Raw genomic sequence first — 22,222 nt, 5'->3', positions numbered from 1 at the left:
TGCCCAGGCAAAGGAAAGTACCAATTTAAATGGCTGAACCAGCAGTCCCCCAGGCCATCTGACAAAACTTGATTCATTTCTAGCTTCACACGTATAAGTCATGACTAAGCCCACGCTCCCTCTTCCCAGGTCTGCACAGCCCTACTTTCTGGAATGTTTTTGTCAAGTGTCTAGAATGCCAGGACTGGAGTGCAAAACTAGGAGATACGGTAAACCAAACTGGGATCATTTCCTTGTCTAATTTACGTTGTTGATATTGGTCTGGCCCCAAACTATTGTGGGTTCTGAAGGCTGAAAGCTCCATGCTGCAGACCATGAGTGATAGCCATCAGATCCGTAGCAGTACAAAGCTTGTGCTGTGGTGGCCCTCCGTCTGCTGAATACTCTCCACGGGGCAATGTTTGTAGGCTTATTTGCTGGAGTCCTTCATTTTTTATAAATAAAATTCCACTTAGCTTTTGAATAAGTTCTATGCGTTGTATAGAGCAATTTTAGCTGCTGCTCTTACTTTAATGTTCTTTATTTGTTTCATTGATTTATTAAACCAATAAAGTAAAATCATATTATATAACATCAATAAAAGTTGATTTTTAAAAATGTACTAGATATATCCCCATCTCTCTTTTAGGTAGTGAAGGTTGCATTCACAGAACTCTTCTAATTTATCTCAATAACATTTCTGTGATAAATAGGCTAGGCTGAGAGATAATGTTACTTCCTGATCCTTGTACAATTGTCACATTAGTTGACCATGTTATTGTTTAGCTGTTTTATAAGTTAGCTTGCAGTCCATGCTGGGAGGGTGAAAGGGTGGAACTATTATATAAATATAAATCATAAAAATAAATATTTATTGATAATATTTATATAATGCCTGTCTTGCAAAACAGTCTTCAAAATTTACAGACCAGATTCAGCATGGCAGAAGGCAATAAGAGGTTTACTGCCTCTTGCTCTGTTTGAGTCAACAGACTCAGTGATGGGAAAATGGAGTGAGGCTGGGGGAAAGATCTGCAACTTTCTATTTCTTTGATCCTCCTCCAACTGGCTAATGCAGTATAAATCTGCTTAGGTATTCTACTTATGATGTATGTGCATGATCACACACAGGCCAGTATGGGCCCCACCACATAGTAGGAATGGAATTAAAAAATCCCTGTCCATAAACAACTGTTTCTACAAACATGTTATTCAGATGTGGCTACTTCTATTCCAATCATTGGTTGGAGAAGGGATACAGAGTACAGAGATATGATAGTTGTCAGTCATTTGTGGCTGAGTTCACATCAAATGCATAACCATTCAAGGAAACAACTGGCAATCACACAGCATGCTAAATTTGGTGTTAAGTCTTGCTTTACACTAAACCAAGCCTGTTTAGTTTATTTAAGTTTCAGGGTATTGTACAAACAAAAAAAAATGGGTTAATTCAACAATCAAGTTAACTGTATTGTGTGAATGCAGCCACTGTGTTCCTTACATCAAAGGCCTTCCCCATCAGAAGCTGAACTATTCTCTTTCTGCTGGTTCAAAATAGAAGCCTTGTCAAACTTAGTTTTTTTCCAAGATGTTTCATGTGAATTCCCTTTCTGTATAGAAATATAAAAGCACAACTAGCTCTGAATAAAGGTATAAACAATCCTGAGATGTCATTGTATGTCTGTTTCTTAGAAGCAAGTCCTAGTTAATTCCATGAATAATAAAGCTCATCCATCTGTCCCTCTAACTGGAACTTGAAGATAAATTGGATAATAGAAAAAGTGACTTTTTTTTTTTTTTAATCATAGAGTAAGAGATAACTTACTATATAATACTTATATTTGCTGCAAAGGAAATCAGAAGCTTCTTCTATTTCTTTTTATTCTCTCTTCTTGCCCTTTTGCTTTTTCTCTTTGTTTTCTTTATTTTGTGTTTATTTTGTGTTAGTTTTTATGTTCTCTTTAAAACTTTTAATAACATTTATATAAATAAAAAACAATAATTGGGAATTTATTTATTTATGCAATTTCTATAGCCGCCCATCTCAGTCCAAGTGCCTCTGAAGATGCCTTGCTAATTATTCTTTAAAGATACATCATGATGATGCTTTTTCCCATTCCCAGTTTATAGTTGGGAACCCCTAACTTTGTGTTTATTTGATCGGATGTTAAAGGGATGTTTTCTAGTTTCTCTTGACACAAACCTTCTATGAGTGTGATCCCTGGGGCTTCATCAGTTGTAGTGCTCAGGGGCTGCAATCTGCCCAGCTCCTACTAACTGCTTCTGGCTGCAGTGTACACATTTTGGCTTATGCTGCTGGATAGATGTACCACCAGGAGAGGTGTAGCAGAAGCAAAATCACTAGAGAGAGTAGTAGAATTCTAGATAGATAGAGATAGGTAGGTAGGTAAAGAGATGATGATAGGTGAAAGACAGACAGACAGATGATAGAGAAAGCTCTTTTAAAAATGGGAGAGGGGCAGCAGCAGGAAAATTACAAAGATTAACTGTAGGGCAATCTAAAAGATGGCACCTGTGATTGCAAAGCAGTCAACATGGCAGTCACTGGCAGTGGAGGAAGAGTGCCAGGCTTCTGATCTGCAGTCTCCCACAGGTCAACCCCAACCCACCATAATGTAAGGAGAACAGCCGCTAGCTGTTTTTCCTGCTTGGCAGCTGGATGTAGGAAAGCTGGTGGGAGGGAGATGCATCCACCAATTGTTGCCCCTTAACTTGCCCCACATGCTCTGGCCTTATTACTGAGACTGAATAGAGACTGACTATGGGGTGAGAGCAAATTATGCTGGCATACTTGTGTGTGATCTTATGGAGGGAAAACATTCAACTGGTAGTCTGGATGAGCCCATAATCTCCTGTAAGTGTGTTTAGAATTGCATCCTCCAGCTGTGCTAAGATATTATTTAGCTTGTGTATCCAAGACTCTTGGATTCCCTGTGTGATTAGTCTGCATAATAAAATCAAACATTATGTCAAGAGCTGAACATTATTTCCCATCATAAATTGTGAAGGGGGATTAGATGAAATATTCTGTGGGTTTAAAACAGAGGCTGCATAACCTGTGCCCCTCCCTAGACCTCAGATGCAGCACCCAGAATGCCTCCAAAATTGTACCAAACTGTAGTTGTAATTCCTTCCAACCCAACAGAATGTTAGGAAAAAATTATATAAAGGTGGTTGTAACTCTGTCTGTCTGTCAGTAGGATAACATTCCAAAACCTGAATAGAACAGGATCAAATTTGAAAGAAGCCAGAAAAAGAAAGGCTGAAACGGCTCAGATCAAGCCAGAGGCGGTAGAGGACATCATTCTAGAGAAAATGCCCCCAGTGCCACTCTATGGGAGAAACAGCTGGACAGCAGCTCAGAACAATACTGGCTGCTCCATCCAAGCCTCTCCCTCCTGGTCACATAACCCATAGTGGAGCATACACAGCCTGCCTTGTGCTTCTTAGTGTACACATACACACAAACATGCAACATGAGGCAAGAGCAGAAAGAGATCTATGCACATATGCAATATGTTATATCATTACATGGAAGAAAATACAGGCACCTCCTTTCTGGGGATTTTTGCAGCCCACATATGGTGGTAGCTCTAGTCACCTCATTCCTGAATGAAAAACTTATCTTTGTTCAGGAATGACAGCAATAGACCACATAATTTTAACCAGATTTTCTTCAGCCATTTTCTTCCATTGTTATTATTTACATCAACAGTTTGTTTTTTTGTCCTGGTACACTTGGATTCTTTCTCCTGATTTTCCTTCTTTTTTTTTTTGGTGACCTGCTGTGGAACATTTCTGACACTGAGTTCATACTAAACTTTGTTTAGTTGTTGCAAAAACAAAGGCTTCATGAAATGGTATGACTATTTTTCAAGAAAGATATATGAAAGCTGTAATTTTCAAAGTACATATTATGGAGTAATCTTGAAAAAGTATGGGATTATTTTAAGAATTTCAAGTCTCATGTACAGTATATTAAAAAGGGGGCTACATGTTACTCCTTGAATGTTATTCAAGAAGATTTTAATCTCTTCCACCTTCGCCTTCATCCTTTTCAAATCTGTGACAATGAACCTTCAAAACTCCCAAGTAAGTCTGGGAGAGAAGCAGAAGGTAGAAAGCGGAGACATTTACAGTGCAGTAGATAGTTATTTTATTGGAAAGAAGCCATTCACTGCAGGCCAAAGTTCCCATCATTAAAACACAATTGTCAGTGTAAATTATCATAGGCCATACAAAGCTGAAGGCCAGTTCAAACAGATCAGAAGGCTAATAAAAATACTGATGTGAAATAAGGTATCTGAATAATATTTATGCCAAGTGGGAAGAAAAAAACTCTTCAGCTACAGAAAATACTGAAATTCACTTCAGATTAGAATTATGCAGCTTTACAAATACAGTAACGTGATGAAAAACGTAAACAATTTTATTTTTTAGTGACACCTTTTCATTAGTTATGTTATCTACAGATATGGCATACATATGGTGGTCTAGCAAGAATCCCAATAATTCCTTTTTAAGTTCAAAGCCCCACTCTTTTTGTACATGCCTAGAAATACAAAAGGGTGGGGTTTCAGCCTTGTTACCTCTACCATCTGGCGGACTTTGACCCCTTTTTGTGGATGCCCCTGTCACAAGAGAAAGATGGCCCCTGGAACTAATGTTATTTCTGTGCAATTTGTTACCGTGACAATTCTTCCAGCAAATTCCAAGTTTAATCGGAAGAGAATCTTAGCTCTCTTTTTTCTCTCCACCACCTTGGTAGAGAGATTTTTACTTGTCTCTCTCCTGTCACAGAACTGTCTGCAGTTTCCCAACAGAATAAAAACTTTTCCACCTGGAGAGACAGGGGTTGTAGGAGAACTCTTACTTTTGCTAGGTGCTAAAGTAAGCATCTCTCTTCAGAAATATTTTGCCTAAGATAGGAGGATGTATATAGTATTCTGTCTGGGAAGCAGCTGTCCATCTTGTGAATGCCAGGTGGCATCACAACATATGCACATAACAGAGGCAGCTTTTTACAGCTTCACAACTGTGGTTGTTTTATTCTCCTAACATGACATGATTTATTGGACCACATCTAAAAATGATCATTGTAAAACCTACTTTTCAGAATGAGCTCTGTTAAAATAATAGGATTACACTGTATGAGTATCTGGGAGTAAACACCATTGAATCTCATGTTATTGGTGTGATTGCACATTATTTACAAGTTTCCCACATGACATTCCATCAGCCTTTTTTGACACTTTCCATATAAATGGATGTTTAGATATATTTGATACTTTTCATTATTATCAGTTGCTTTTATCTTATATATATTTGGAAAGAAAATGAAAGATATTTGAACAAAACAGTAGATAACCTGAATGAAATAAAATTGTGTTTACATGACAACTTTTACCACTTTCACTATACTTTTACTTTCTATTAGCATGGAATCTTAATATTACAAACATCTCTCAACCAGCAGGTAAACAGAGTACAGTAGGGGTTTTCAAGCTTTTTCAGTGCATGGAACTTATTAGTTAAATAAATAAATAAATAAATGGATAAATCCCAGAAGCCCTGATCAACAGGCAAAACTCTAGCAATAGAAAATTGGTTGGGTCCATGTGAAGGAGGGGGGTTGCCTTTAGTCTCTTATGAAATCCCATTAAGTTCTCATAGTACTTAGTTTGTAATACAACCCACTCAACTAGTCATTTAGGAGAAGCATGGTTTTGTATTTATGCTATGCCATGTAATTACTTGTTCTGTTATATCTGGCAGGAGAGGCATGCTCCAGGTCCTATCTGTTTTTTTTTTAATCTGCGCTCAGTCGTTACCGACTCTGCAGTGACTGCTTGGACGAGTCCTTGCAGTTTTCAAGGCAAGGTGTTTCGGAAGTGGTTTGCCAGAGCCTCCTTCCTAGAGCAAAGCCCAGCTGGCGAGCGCAGGAGGCGGAGTTTCCGTTGCTTTGCGCCCTTTTCGGGCAAGCGCGGTTTCGCGCCTACCGGCAACTGCTCCTGACTCCTTTTGCAAGGCACCACCAGCATTTTTTCCTCCCACCGGAGTGAGAGTACCCATTTATCTACTCACGTGAGTTTTCGAACTGTTGGGTTGACAGGAACTGGGGAGGAAACAGGAGCTCACCCTGTTAACGCGAAGGCTGGACTCGAACCGCTGAAGTGTCGACCATTTCTGGTTGGCAACTTTCAGCGTCATTAAGCTGCTGCGCCACCACGTCCCCCTTCCTATCTGTTAGGGAGTGTCATTTGGTGGAACCCAGAAAGACAGCCTTTTCTAACATGGTACCCACCTCCTGGAACATCATTCCTCTGGAGACTAGACTTGCCCCAACTCTAATGGCTTTCTATAAGACCTAAAGATGTGCTTCTATTACCGAGGCTGGGCCTTGGGTGTGTGGTCGAGCCCATATCATGATTATGCTGATTGTGCCGGTTGGTTTTATCTCAGTTGCTGTATTTATTATTTAGTGTTTTTGTTATGGTGTTTTTATTTATCGTTAACATACATTTGAGATGGGCGGCCATATAAATTGAATATATAAATGCCCTCTATATGGTGCTGCCCTTGAAGAGCATTTGGAAGCTGGTTCAGAATATGGCAGCATGCACAATACTTGGTGCACCATGGTATACCCATGTAATACCACTGCTATATGAGCTACACTGGCTCTCAGTAGGCTTCCAGGTGCAATTCAAGGTACTGAATTGAAAGCCTTACCTGGCACAGGAGACTGCCTGTCTTTGGTGTTTTTTGCCTGACCCACCAAATCTGACAGGGTGGGCATGCTCCAGGTCTCCTCAGTAAAGCAGCATTACTTAATGGGGCAGAGGAAGCATGCCTTTTCTGTCATGATGTCTGCCTTACGGAACAAACTCCGGCTGAGTTTCAACCCCAACTCTGTTGGCCTTCTGGAAGGCCTTGACCTGGGTTTTTCCCCAAGCATTGTGGCTGGGATGTTAGTGGAGGCTGCCATGTGTGTGTTAGCTATGTGGTTAGGGTGATTTTTACTGGGGTCTTTATTAGATTCTTTTAACTGATTTTGTTGGTTTATTGTGTTTTGTTCGCTGCCTAGAGTTCTCATTGACCGGATGTGCAGCTCTATAAACTTGCTTAATAATATATAAACACAGTGACTTAAATCAAAGTTCATTTAATATGTCTATTAGTGTTCAAGGTGACACAATTTGTTTTTGCTGCTACATCCTGATTTAATTGCAGCTCAAAATAATTTAATCTGCACTATTATTTTATAAAGTTAGATGAGTACAATTCTATATAACTTTACCCAGAACTAATCACTGAATTCAGTGGGGCTTACTCTCAGGTAAATGGGTACAAGAGTGCAGTCAACAACAGCAATCTTATGCATGTCTACCACTGAATAAAATTCAGTGTCAAATAAGTGGATATAGGACTGCAGCTTAATTATATAGTCCTGTCTTGGACAAATTGGACAAATTCCTGTCTTTCCCCAACTTTGTGTCCTCCTGATATATTGGATTACAACATCAATAATTCTCAGCCACATGGAAAGATATGAACATGAGAAGGATGTTACTGCTAAAATAAAAAACAAAACAAAATTACTCTTAGTTCCCCAAGTTCCTTAGGGATGAGGTTGCAATACAAATATAATACAAAAAATAACAGTCTACTTTTCTTTACTTAAATGTTGCAATATAAAGTCTCATCATATTTTTGTTTTAAACATGGTTTTAGAGGCAGGATTTTTGCAAGTACCAATGTTAAATATTCAGTTTAATTTCATTGGCTGCTCTTCAGTTGTGGGTAAATAATCAGTCAGCATTACCAGAGAACAGGGAATTCTAGGTCAAGGGAACAAGCCACAATAATGCAATGTGATCAGTGACAAGAAAACTGGATGCTAGAGCCAGGAAATGTGGTTGCCTTTTAGCTGATATCATAATGGCAAGGCTATAACAATGAAATAATCATTATTTTATATAGTTTATGTACTACAAGTGATTAGTGATGAATTTTTAAAAAACCCTGTTTAAATTTCAAAAAGCACGAAAAGAGTTGTGAAAAAAATGTGCAGTTTGTTTAAATTTACTAATTGAACGTCCAAGATCATTACAGTACTGCCCTCCACAACAATTTCCTTCCCAGTTTAACAACAATGTATTCGAGCAATAAGAACAAAGGACGTGCTCGTTATACAGAAAGCGTCTAAGCATCCCTCTTCCCCCAGTAACATAAGCATTGCTCCCGATGATGCCCATTGAGCTGCTGCCGTATATGTGAGGGAAGGCACGTAACTCAGATTTAGCAACCTGGCATGCAGGAGCTCCTGGGAAGGCGTCCTTTGAAAGAGAATCCCAGCCCGGCTTAATCATCCAAAGGGAGGGCTGAGCTAAACCCACCGTAGCGCCGATGGGGCTTTGTGAGGAAGCCTGAACGTGTCCTACCGCACATGCACCAGTCCTGCTGCTTTCCCCGCCCCCCCAAGCGCTAGTCCACGTCCATTTCCATCCAGGGGCCTCCTGTCACCAGGCGAAGAGCTCAGAAGCTACCAGCGCAACATGGATGAAGGCAGCGCCGCCTTCCTATTGGCCGAAACTTTTTCCGCCTCGGCTTTTCATTGGACAGGACGCGAAGTCCACGAGTCGAGCACGCTTTCCGCGAGCTGACATCTCCGCTCTCGCGCTAATCTCTGGACAACGGAAAGGAGGCGGCTTCTGAGGAGCCAATGAAAGCGGGAGGGGGCGGAGCCTGAGGCCGGGCCTCAAACCTAGAGGACAGGCGAGTTGGTAAACAAGCTCTGCGCCTCGTGGTGCCACGGGGCGGGTGTCGGCGAGCAGGCAGTCGGGGTAGGGAGTGGCGCCGTGCGGGGCGAGGTAAGCTAAGCGTTGCAAACATACGGCGCGGCATGGCACCTGTCTGAAGGAGCTGGGAAGGCCTCTGATCTTTACCCGCCCCCGTTAGCCTCCAGAGCGCATCAGTCCTGTATTCGGCCAAGGGGAAAATGGTGTCCCGCAGCGGAGAAAGAGGGAAACGAGATTTTGGCCGCGCTCGCGCGCTGGGAAGGGGGCCTCTTCCCAGACGTTGCCCCGTCCCAGCGCCCGCAAAGAGGGTCGTGGGCTCTGCCTGGTGGGGAGGCGGGTGGGACGAAAACATGTTCTACGGACTATTGCTTCTGTGGCGCGATGCATGAGAGAGGAGACTGGGTTCCGGGACATAAAAACAGGGCTGCGCTGATACCATCGCTGAACGGTAGCTAGCTTGTGGCAGCCTTTTGCAGCCCTGGAGATGTGTTGGACTCTGAGTCCCGCCGACCCCAGCCGTCTTGACCCTGAGGAGAAAGTTCTAGTATAACCCATCTGGAGGGCTCTGGGTGGGGAGGGCTGCTTACTGGCTCGTAAGAGTTTTCTGAGGCGCAATATGAGTTTCAGAATTGGATTGATAACCTTTCCACCTATTCTACCTTTTGAGTCAAAAACGTGACTATTCTTGGTTAATTACCACGGGGCGGCAGAGTCACAGCTTGCTCGGGAGGCGGTGCTGAGAAGCTAGAGCAGAAGGGGGAGGCGTGATAAGCCTCCGTGGTTTTTTTTTTTTTCCGCCTGGGCGGCAGTTGCAGCTCTGTTTTCTCTCCCTGCCGTATATTTATTTATTCATACCCATCATCCCAAGCTCTCTTCCTCACTCCCACTGCTGAATGTTAATGTAAAACATCTGAAGTCAGTATATTTTACTTCCATAGGAAATAAAATGGATTCGTATGAAATCCTGTTTCAGCATTTCATGCTAACAAGGAAACTTAGCAATTGGCAGGGATAAGAAAAGGCAGCAACTAGATTTTGAGGTTTAAGCAGTGGTGGCCATTAAATTGGGTTGGTGGGGTATGTTCACTTGGAAACTGTCTTTTGAAAATAGTCTTTTGTGTTTTTTTAAAACCCCATGCTGTATGGCAAGTGATCTAAATGGAAAAAATGTGTTCTCTGTGTGTGTGTGTGTATTTCTGATGCCCTTGTTCTCATTTTGGGTTGATCTTTCCATATTTTGTTTTTATTTTTGATATGCAACTTAATTTATGTGTTTTTTTTCCTTTTGATCCTGTGAAAATTATGTGAAGGCATTTTGCATGTAATGGTGCTTGCCAGATTTTGTGTGGAATCTGCCTTGGCGTGCCTTGAGTCTCAGGATACTGTAGTGGGAGCTGTGTTTTGCCGTTGTAGTAATTCTCTTTTCAGTCTATCTCATTGATCTTGTTCTGCTGCTGAGGCTCTGTGGCCTCAACAACAGCAATATTTTCCCAGAAAATTGCTGGTCTGTCAAAAAAAGAAATAAATAAAAGGGAAAAATAAGTTATAAATAATGAAATAGCATTTAGATTTCTGTCATGAATTGAATCTAAAAAAAATAACTTTTTTGTTTTAAGAGAGAATAAGTTGTAATTTGTCATTTAAGGTGAGTGGGCAATGTTTGGATGAAACAATGTTTTGAGGGGGGGTGAGGACCATTGTGGACATAGCACAAATTCATAAAGAAGTGAGGCTACATTGCAGAGATTGGTTTTCTGTTTTGTTTAGAGGGTTGGAATTTTTTCTTTTTTTTAAATTAATGATAGTCTTATTACTCAATTGTGTTCACACCCAGCTGCTGAATGATGGGTGAAATCTGTGCTCCAAATTCGTAATTTTTCCATTCAGTATTCATAAATGTAGCACTTCAATATAACAGAAAAAGTATTGCCAGTTTTTGGCAATTCTGTTGCTGAATGTTGGTGCTGTAATCACAAAGGACTTATGGGACTGCAGGCTGGTGACTCTTAGATTAAACCACTGTACTGAAATGTAATCATAAAAGCTAGCAGTGAATGATAAAATTAAATCTTTTAAATGAGGGTTTCCATAATTAATGTAGCATGATTATTAAAAACAGCAATTCATTAATCCCTGTCTCCAGTTATACAAGAAAACATAAGTAAATTACTACAATTTTACTTCCAGCAGAGATTTAAATGCTTGGGTAGCTTTGCTGGTCAGGCTAAAAATGGTAGATTCCACTTACCTCCAAAATGGTAGTATATAGAGATCTGCCTGGTTGGCATCCTTTGGCAGCCACCTGGAAGATCTCTGTCTATTTCTGCAACTTGAGATTTGGAATGAAGATAAACTCCCTGTCATCCTTGTCATTGAAATGGCTCACCCAGTTATTTACTTGCTTGACTTAACAGCTTCTGGAACAAGATCTCCAACTTTGGTCCAGTGGGCAGAGTTAGAATTGTAGGAGCATGCTGTGAATATTAGTTTACAATGGGTAATGGTGTGTGTAGGTGTTTCATTCCCAAAATGAATGTTATGAAGAGCATGGCAAGTCACAAAGCACTCATTTACCAGAAGGCTGGCTGGTGAGGTTGCTCCTTGGGACCTCTGTAGCCTTGCATGAAATGTTCTACCATCTAGCTTACCTTTGCATTTTTCCCTTGAAGGTGGGCACTTTACAAAACAAAACAGACTCTCACCAGTTTTATTTTCTAAGAATATCTGTGTTTTTGGAAGTAAATAATATGTTGAAGGCTGTTATTTTTCTTTGTAGTATGCTAGATTTTCATTTAATTTAATTCATGTAATTTTCATGTAATTTTCATTTTTTTTGTTAATATGATTGTGTTTGACATGTTTATTGTTTCTATACTTTTTTTGTTGTACGCCGCCCAGAGTCACTTCTTGTGAGATGGGCAGCCATATAAATTTGATAGATAGATAAATAATATATTAATTAAAAAAATAAAGTTGTGTGGAAAAGGGAGCTTGGTTACTGTTTTCTTGGAAGAGAGACATCCCAGAAGTAAGCACCAACTTTCAGAAATACAGTGGGGCAAGAAAGTATTTAGTCAGCCACCAATTGTGCAAGTTCTCCCACTTAAAAAGATGAGAGAGGCTTGTAATGTTCATCATAGGTATACCTCAACTATGAGAGACAAAATTGGGGGGGGGGGAATCCAGAAAAGCACATTGTCTGATTTTTAAAGAATTTATTTGCAAATCATGGTGGAAAATAAGTATTTGGTCAATATCAAAAGTTCATCTCAATACTTTGTTATATATCCTTTACTGGCAATGACAGAGGTCAAACGTTTTCTGTAAGTCTTCACAAGGTTTCCACCCCCATGCTTCACAGTCAGTATGGTGTCGGTATGGTGCGTGGAGCCCCAGATCAAGGGAGATTATCAGTGGTCTTGTATGTCTTCCATTTTCTAATTATTGCTCCCACAGTTGATTTCTTCACACCAAGCTGCTTGCCTATTGCAGATTCAGTCTTCCCAGCCTGGTACAGGTCTACAATTTTGTTTCTGGCGTCCTTCAACAGCTCTTTGGTCTTGGCCATAGTGGAGTTTGGAGTGTGAATGTTTGAGGTTGTGGACAGGTGTCTTTTATACTGATAACAAGGTCAAACAGGTGCCATTACTACAGGTAACAAGTGGAGGACAGAGGAGCCTCTTAAAGAAGTAGTTACAGGTCTGTGAGAGCCAGACATCTTGCTTGTTTGTAGGTGACCAAATACTTATTTTCCACCATGATTTGCAAATAAATTCTTTAAAAATCAGACAATGTGATGTTCTGGATTCCCCCCCCCCCATTTTGTCTCTCATAGTTGAGGTATACCTATGATGAAAATTACAGGCCTCTCTCATCTTTTTAAGTGGGAGAACTTGCACAATTGGTGGCTGACTAAATACTTTTTTGCCCCACTGTATATGGCCTCCTTAATCAAATGGATGACACAAATAATATATTTAAAAGGCTTACGTGCTCTTAAGAGTAGCTCCGCAGGTTCTTAGTTTTCATTTCATAAAAAAAAAAAACAGTCCTTGTTTGTCAGTCTTGTAGATTGATAAGAACTGACCTTTAAAGAAATCATATTCAGGGATTCAAACTTTTATGTTTTGATTGTATTTCTAACTTACAGATATTCATTCATTAGCTATGATAGCCAAATAGCATCCCCTATGTTCATCATAGACTTATACTTAAGTACTAGATGTTGGAACAAATGTTCATTTTGTAATGTTATTTTTCCCCAACAAGTTCTTGGCTAGCTGCCATTGAAGATGGAACATTGATAGAGCTGTTTTAATACAGCAAAATAATTTAAAAAGAATAGGGGAATCAGAAAAAGTTGTTTATGTCAGTGCAAGAAAAAGATATTGTGGCCTGAGGATTTTTATCCTTGACATATATGGCTTTAATGCTGCACTGTACAGTGGGGCAAAAAAGTATTTAGTCAGCTACCAATTGTGCACGTTCTCCCACTTAAAAAGATGAGAGAGGCCTGTAATGTTCATCATAGGTATACCTCAACTATGAGAGACAAAATGGGGGGAAAAATCCAGAAAATCACATTGTCTGATTTTTAAAGAATTTATTTGCAAATCATGGTGGAAAATAAGTATTTGGTCAATATCAAAAGTTCATCTCAATACTTTGTTATATATCCTTTGTTGGCAATGACAGAGGTCAAACGTTTTCTATAAGTCTTCACAAGTTTTTCACACACTGTTGCTGGTATTTTGGCCCATTCCTCCATACAGATCTCTTCTAGAGCAGTGATGTTTTGGGGCTGTCGCTGGGCAACACGGACTTTCAACTCCCTCCAAAGGTTTTCCATGGGGTTGAGATCTGGAGACTGGCTAGGCCACTCCAGGACCTTGAAATGCTTCTTACGAAGCCACTCCTTTGTTGCCCGGGCAGTGTGTTTGGGATCATTGTCATGCTGAAAGACCCAGCCACGTTTCATCTTCAATGCCCTTGCTGATGGAAGGAGGTGTTCACTCAAAATCTCACGATACATGGCCCCATTCATTCTTTCCTTTACACGGATCAGTCGTCCTGGTCCCTTTGCAGAAAAACAGCCCCAAAGCATGATGTTTCCACCCCCATGCTTCACAGTCGGTATGGTGTTCTTTGGATGCAACTCAGCATTCTCTCTCCTCCAAACACGACGAGTTGAGTTTAGACCAAAACATTCTACTTTGGTTTCATCTGACCATATGACATTCTCCCAATCCTCTTCTGGATCATCCAGATGCTCTCTAGCAAACTTCAGATGGGCCCGGACATGTACTGGCTTAAGCAGGGGGACACTTCTGGCACTGCAGGATTTGAGTCCCTGGCGGCATAGTGTGTTACTGATGGTAGCCTTTGTTACTTTAGTCCCAGCTCTCTGCAGGTCATTCACTAGGTCCCCCTGTGTGGTTCTGGGATTTTTGCTCACCGTTCTTGTGATCATTTTGACCCCACAGGGTGAGATCTTGTGTGGAGCCCCAGATCGAGGGAGATTATCAGTGGTCTTGTATGTCTTCCATTTTCTAATTATTGCTCCCACAGTTGATTTCTTCACACCAAGCTGCTTGCCTGTTGGAGATTCAGTCTTCCCAGCCTGGTGCAGGTCTACAATTTTGTTTCTGGTGTCCTTCGACAGCTCTTTGATCTTGGCCATAGTGGCGTTTGGAGTGTGACTGTTTGAGGTTGTGGACAGGTGTCTTTTATACTGATAACAAGGTCAAGCAGGTGCCATTACTACAGGTAACGAGTGGAGGACAGAGGAGCCTCTTAAAGAAGTAGTTACAGGTCTGTGAGAGCCAGACATCTTGCTTGTTTGTAGGTGACCAAATACTTATTTTCCACCATGATTTGCAAATAAATTCTTTAAAAATCAGACAATGTGATTTTCTGGATTTTTTTTCTCATTTTGTCTCTCATAGTTGAGGTATACCTATGATGAAAATTACAGGGCTCTCTCATCTCTTTAAGTGGGAGAACTTGCACAATTGGTGGCTGACTAAATACTTTTTCGCCCCACTGTATTTCTTTACAAATTGGCAAAGGATGAATGTAATAAAGCTAATCTTGCCAGACTTAATCAGTATAAACATGGACCATCTTCATTTGACTCACCAGCATTGAGAGCAATGACCCTTGTGACTTTGAAAACTAACATAAAACATATCTGCCAAACTTTATCTTAACACTGATATTATACATAAATTAAGGAAAACATGACCTTGGAATGCTCTTAAAAACAAAACTAGTGGCATTTTGTCTTTTTGGACTTCTCTCCAAAAACAGTTGTGTACAAGCAGGTGGTGATGGGATATCATTTCATGTCATGCATGCCAGTATGAAGAGGTGAGGTTCTCACTTTTTTAGCCTTGTTAAGAATTATAGAGAATAAAGAAGGCAAAATATGGAACAGTGTTTTTTATAATTTCCTGTTGTCCTTCCTCAATTTTGCTGACTAATAAACTTGTTCTATAAATCTGTTTATGCTTTGAACAGCTGTAGAAAATAGTTAATAATGGCAGTGTGGCAATATGTAATTGCTATCAGATGTTGCTTTTTTATCAGTGATTAAATGTAGTTATTATAATGTTTACATTGCTAAAAAAGTCCTTGCATTTATTTGTTAACTCTATTTGCACAACTTTGAAGAGACCATTATTTATTTAAATATTTATAGTCTTTCCAGTATCACTATATCCCAGGGTGGGATACTTAAATAACAAAGCATAATACAGACAATTTAGGTAAACCAGAAATACATACCAGTCACTGACATCCAGCAACTTGTTTGCTTCAGTAGTCACCCTGAAACAAAACCATAGTGTCACCCTTGCCTCTAATGTAAGGGCATTCTATAATTGGTGTGTCACAGCTGAGGAGGCTTTCTGTCACGTCTCACATAATGAACTGCTTCCAATAGAGGGAGTGAAGGTTCCCCTTGGCATTTCTTAATACTTGGGGTAGATATATTTAGGGAAAAGCTTTCCCTCAAATAATAAGTTTCAAAAAAAGTTGAGAACAGTTCCAAATAAAGAGAAGCAATTGGATGTTTAAATGCAATTGCAGGAAGACTTTTAAAATGGATTGTTTTTCTAGTGGGCTCTAAGAATCCAATTTAAGTTGCTTGCTCCATGCAGTTCCAATGAAAAAAAATGGATATCCCAGTTTGGCGCTTGTACATAAAAAATATGAGCAGAGGGACCTTGATGATGAAGTCAGAGGAGTTGGTTTCGTGTGACTGATTCTGAATAGGGTTTGAATATGTCTAATATGCTTAGAGCTGGGGAAAAAATTGGAATTAATAGCATCTCAGTTCAGGCTCTTTGTAGAACATGAAACTCATTTTCAGTTACCAGTCAGTCTTCTTGTGGCTGAGCAGTATGTTTGATAGAGTGGTTAAAACCAAAGTTACTCAAAGTGCAATTTATTTTGGTTAAACTTGTAACCAGTTAAATTATGTATCGGTCATAACTCTGCAGTAGGACAGTGCTTTTTTTCTGCCATACTGAAATACAGAGACATTCCTTGGGAGCTGATTGTAAAGTTAGAAAAAGGATAGGCAGATGCATGTCATGCAATCCTTGAGAGATATATAGAAGTTTTACTATTTCTTCAGAGGTCCCCAAATTCCTCTTGCCCTTTCTGAGTATACATCTGGACAGTTACCTCCTGTTAATTCTGCTTTATTCTTCTACTGACCCATCTGTGATCACAGTCCTTTTTATAAAACATCAGTTGAAATTGTTAAAATGAACAATTTTAAATGGTTTTACAAAAACCATTAAATAAGTACAGGTGAAGCAATGATTAATAATCCAATAAAACATCTCTCACAGTAAAGATACCAAAAAATTGTGATTTCTTTAGGTTCTCTAAAATTGTGTCAATCAACAGGCTCTTCGATTACAACTGAAAGTATATTCCACAGTGCCGAGGCCACTGTGGAAGACAGCCCTATTGCTCTTACTGGTGAACAGGTGAGAAGAACCTAAATTGTTACGCTCGAAGTGCAGAGCTGATACAGATGGATTTAAGTCATTACGTTCTAAACTTTTAAAGTCTAAGTTATAACTTTAAAGACAGCTTTAAAACTAATTGGCAATCCAAGTTCTCACCATTCCTTCATCATTTCAAGTGTCCAGTCTTGGCATTTCTATCATTTGACATTTCCAGTCTTTAAAAGCAGCAAGAATGTGCTGCAGTAGTCTAATTTGCAACTTGAAGTGAAATCAAATCTCCAGAAGACCACAGTTTTTCTCGCTTAGTAAACTCCAGGTGAATTCACAAGCTGTGTATTTGTTCTTCAGGAGGAGAATCCTTATCTAGATGTAAACCTCTAGCCAGAGAAGCAGTTTCCTTGCCTGTTGTGCCTCTCTCATCTGGATTATGTTTCAGCTTGTTCCACTCCCTCCCCCTCATGTCCCCCTGAGCGCAAGAATTTCACAGTCTCCCTGGGAGAAGTAGATGGATGGTAAAATTGAATGTCATAGGCATACTTAAAATGCTTATGCCCACAGTTCTGAATTATTTTCACTAGCATTTTCATGCGGACATTTACAACATGGAAGACAAAACAAAACATTGTGGTATATCTTGCCCATGGCCATGAAGCAGAATACAGTAGCACCTTTTCTGTTACTGGTCCCCTAGAAGGGACTGCAGCTATGGTCACAGTCTACCCTCCAAGTTCAACCCAGATAAGTGTGGGCCATCTTCTGTCTAGTCTGCCTAAGTTAGGAAGGGAGCAAAGTATGCTCAGGAACTGAACTCATAGCTTTGACAGATGCTGGGAAAGGATGAAAAGTGTGGATGCTAGTGTGGCTGATCCTTGATGATGCCGGGAGAAGAGTAGATGCAGCATTTTGTTTTATGACATGTCAGTGGTAACTGAACATAAGTCCTTGGAGAAGAGAATATATGAGTGTATTTTTCTATTAGGTGATGAAAAAAATGCTGACTTTTTAGGAAGTCCTAAAGTTGACTATGCATCTGCTTAAAGTTTTAGGAAGAACAGTAATAAGTTCAGTACCTTCTGCCAGTTAATTGTGTTTAAATCAGATTAAGTGTGCTGAAGGATGCTGAATTAGTTCAGGAAATGTCCAAGTTCAGTTTGTCTTGTTCTCTGGCTTCTGTTTTGCTTTGTTTTCCCCAAGTGTGGGTTTATGTATTCACCCTGGAATACAGCAGAATGTAAAATATTTTCTTTCTAAGTGTTTAGTAGGAACTAACAGCTGCATTTTCTAGATGACTTTTGTTGATGAGTTTAGATATACGCTGTTTTTATGTCTTCTCACAGTATTGCCATTAGACAAAACCTAACAAATTCCTCAGAGAGTTGATCAGGGGAGGGGTTGATTGTTTTGAAGAGATCTGCCATCCTATAGAAATGCCGTTTATGATTATAGAGGCAGATAATTTTACCTAGTATGTTTATATTAACATGTTTTGAGGAGCCAATGGAAATAATATTATGAAAAATATCAGTGATATTGCTCAATATGGAACTGTTTTATCTGAAGCCAAGTTTCAGCAAAAAAACCCACACCCTTCTGGAAGATATGTTTTAGAGTAAGAAATGGTTAAGTAATGGAAATAGGCCTAAATATTGTGAGGAATATGCGGTTCCTACGTGTCCTCAGTGCTATGGTAGAATGATGCTATGTAAATATCATATTAACTGAGTGTTTATTCTTTTCTTCTCATAGCACAAAGAGAAATACATATGTTCCCAACAGTACTGTTCTTCCCCTCCCAGCAGAAATCTCTTTAAGAGATGCCAGTAGTCTTTCTCCTAGTGATAAAAGCAGCTTCACAATGCTGTTGCATTACTTTAACTAGAAAAATAGATCATCACTGTGGCAGCTGCTCACATGCACCTTCTTCAGTCATTAAGGTCAGAAAAGTGGACAGAGGGAGCACATGAAAACAGCTGACATAGTATTGATTCATTTTCATGGTTTAAAGACATGCCCATTGCACTATGGCAGGTGCACTTGTGATATCCATCTGTCTTTCAGAAGTTTACATGGCTTGGTAAAGCAGTGACTCACACAAAGTAATTTGCTTAAAGCTTTGCAGAGTGTCCTTAAAACTTTGCAGAGTGGCTGTTATATAAGGGAGCAAGAAAATTTGAGAATGAAGCAGAATTGGAAATATATCTGAATGTACAACCCTCTGTCTGATCTTTTGTAGGTTCATATTATGAATTTGATGAGTGTTAAACATAGCCTAACCATCTCAGGTTAACTATTCATGCATTCTGCTTTCAATCCATTGACACTATGAGTGGGTATCGAGACACTAGAGTTAAGGACCTCCTGTTCACATCCAATCATTGTGTGTGCTGGAAAATAAAAAAAGAAAGGCACTCTTCTGAGCCAAAAGGAGTTTTAAAAAAGATTAGTGGATATTACAGAGCAAATTAAAATAGAATTTATAGTCTAATTTGTTCAAAGTGTTTGGTTTAATAATGCTAGTTCTCCCCCTCTCCTCCCATATGAGTTTACTATGGGCACGCCAGTGAATTTTGAGGGTGTGATGATCCTCTATGCTTGTCTTCTCAGAAAAGTCAAATACTCAGGTAATGTCAGTTGAGTAGTGACTAACTAGATGTCAATTTTCTTGTAAGAAGTTGTGATTGTTATGTAGAATGTAAAAGTAGAGCATTATATTTTCCACCTTAAACATTCAGACCTAAGTGACCTCACAAAGTACTGTCTTTTCTGCTGTCAAAGCAACTGAACAATGTGGCTGTTCTTAAAATTATTATTCCATGTTAAGCCCTAAGTTGGGATCTATGCACTGGCTAACCCAACTCTGGGCATGCATTGACTGTAGGATTAAATGGCATGAAAAAATCTTGTTTTCTTCTAATGTTGGCTTTACCATGGGTAAGAAACAGTTGTACAGTGATCCAATTTATGCCTTTCCACAGTGGTATACTCTTTGATCTAGTGGAAGAGAAGAATGAAGGATGTGATTTTAGATGATGCTTTTTTCTTCGTGAAGTCCTCTGCTCCTTCTCCAAAGCTACTCTGGGCAGTTGGGGACTTTTTGAGACAGCATAGAAGTTAGCATGACTGTGCTTCTAGGTTCTTATATATATGTGTCTGAGTAGTTCTTTTAAAAGGCATAAGCTTTCATGCATCAGATGAAGTGAGCTGTAGTTCATGAAAGCTTATGCCTTTTAATAAAATTGGTTAGTCTGAAAAGATTCTGCCAGACTCCTTCCAGTGTTTGACTACCATAGACTAATAGAGTTGTCCTCCAGCAGTGAGTGGTTCTGCCAAATTCTTGACCTTTCCTTATTCTTGGAAAGTAATCTAATAGTTTCTTTATGTTCAGCCACCCCAAAGTTTTTGGCTGCTAATAACTCTAGATGTTGACAGGCTTTGTTCTAGTGACTAAACATTTGGTGATGGTCTCAGACAGTTTAAACATTTGCCTAGAGATATCAGTGTTCATGAGCAAATATTGTTATATACCAGGTATTAGACACACAGTATAATGTGTTTATTGTTTGGTTTTGGTGATGACATTGCCTGTGGGTGAGAATGTTAAAAAAACAAAACACTCACCTACAATATGAAACAACTTTGGAGTTCTAATGTGTAGTTTGCCTGTGTTAAACATTCTCCATGGTCTTTAGCATTATGGCCTCATCTTGACTATACTACAATACAATACATAGAATACTAAACTGCATGTTGCCTATTTTTATAAAACACCTGTGTTTCCAGTTGGTAACAGATAAAGTGCTCCATAGTGAGTGTTATCTACTTATAGTGTATGAGTATTCTGCAAATAATTGAGCTTTATTTGGTATTGAGGGAGAACTGAAATCTTGTATAAATTAATGCAATTATTTGCAGAATTCAATTTGCAAAATCAGTCCATTAAAACTATTAAGCGTTTGTTGTTGTGTAAGGAATTTTCTGTTAGTCTCTTATAATTTCTTACATTACTAACTTAAGCTTCTCTTAAAAACTTTGAGATAAATTCATATGGTAACTGTAATCAGTAGTCTGTAGAAATAAAAAAAAATCTAGCAGTTAATTGACAAATTATGATCTATGCATGCTGTAAACCTAGATATTTATTGCTAGTTCCAAGTTACAAAAACTGTGAGAGGTTTAACAGTTGGGCAGCATGGAAATTAGATGAATAAAATGATAAAAGCCAAGTTGCTATCCTTATTTGAACTTAAGTGATTTATAGTACTTACGTAATTTAGATCAGTCCAGCTCAATTTGGCCTCCTTTAATGGGTTGAGAGTACAACTTTTAATTACCTAGTTATCCTGATGTTGCAGATCCAGTCATCTGAAGATCTCCTGTTTAGATTTCCAATGGTTTAGATATAACAGAAGGTGCAAAGCTGTAAGATAGATGGGGCTTTGAATCTTGATTCCTGTATGAGAAGGGGCTGCTAACCTAGTCTCCTTCAGCATTGGCACTGTACGTGGCCTAGGCATGATAGTGCAACTCAGCAGGAGTCAAATGAAAGGAGGAGTAACAGATCTATAGGTCTATTGTCCCACTGCTCAGTTTTAGATTAAATTCTGACTGCCCATTCCTGTCTCCTGTAAATGTTCTAAGTTGCCAGTCTTTGGGCCACAAATATTTTTATGCTAGTTTGTGATTTATATCAAATGACAGCCAATGTTTATTTGAGAAAAACTGAGCAGTAATTGGCTTGTAAACATTATCCTTGCAGGGAGCATGCAAGTTGCTGCCTGGAGTAAGTACAATGTAATAAGTAGCCTGCAGTTTTGTATAATAATTAACTTAATTGGATATGAATTATACTAGAACCTTGATCATCATAAGTGAAGATTCATTAATTGCAGGATGCATCTGATGACTAGAATTTTTATGTCCCCAGATAGTGTCTAAGCCAGTCAGACTGATGTAAATAGAGTTGTCAAGCTAGAACTTTTATACTTAATTTACTGATATATCCATGCCTAAAATAAATGAGGTGTCAGGCTTGATCCAGAATTAGATTTTTAGCCCTGATCTTTGCTGCTTGAAGCCTTTTAAGGAGAAAGTGGTGCAGTCCTTTTAACCTGTCAGCGGTGGGAAGGGAACTTGTACCACCATTGGAAAATAATTGTCATTTAAGTATCCTCAAGAACAAAAAGTTACATTGTAGTATTTTATGTATGAAAGGATTGAAGTAGGATATGGGGTTCATCATTTTAGTTTGGAGGGATCTGGCTAAGGTTTGTGGCCATAGCTTCCATACTGCAGAGTGTCAAAACAGTTTTTCCTTATGTCTGATTTAACAAATATGTTTGTGGGGCTTCCTTGTCTTACTCATGGATTTTCTTATATCCCAAAACACAGTATAGTAGTCCTTCCCAACCCAGTGCTCTTTAGGTGCGTTGATTAAAACTT

The 22,222-nt window shown here is 39.3% G+C and overlaps 1 protein-coding gene and 1 long non-coding RNA gene across 4 annotated transcripts in view; one reads left to right on the top strand and one right to left on the bottom strand.

Annotated features, from left to right (window-relative positions):
* Positions 1-8,716: 8,716 nt before the first annotated feature.
* The window catches only part of COQ8A (coenzyme Q8A), a 73,264-nt gene continuing 59,758 nt past the window's right edge, over positions 8,717-22,222 (top strand). For 2 of the 3 annotated variants that reach the window (XM_088145934.1, XM_025168751.2), the window contains exon 1: positions 8,717-8,873. The gene's annotated coding sequence lies outside the window, so the exon portion shown is untranslated. The remainder of the gene's footprint in view (positions 8,874-22,222) is intronic. The other variant, XM_088145927.1, reaches the window with a different exon arrangement.
* On the bottom strand, positions 12,813-21,264 carry LOC148217146 (uncharacterized). The gene is made up of 3 exons (XR_015797065.1): positions 21,049-21,264; positions 15,588-15,629; positions 12,813-12,888 (listed from the first exon to the last, which is right to left on the bottom strand). It is a non-coding gene; the product is annotated as an uncharacterized LOC148217146 (long non-coding RNA).

This window comes from Python bivittatus, unplaced genomic scaffold (genome assembly GCF_059951505.1).
Source record: "Python bivittatus isolate LINGU-HERP-01145 unplaced genomic scaffold, Pbiv_v1 ctg000020_np1212, whole genome shotgun sequence".
Lineage (NCBI taxonomy): Eukaryota > Metazoa > Chordata > Lepidosauria > Squamata > Pythonidae > Python > Python bivittatus.
This window is presented reverse-complemented; position numbering and strand designations above follow the sequence as displayed.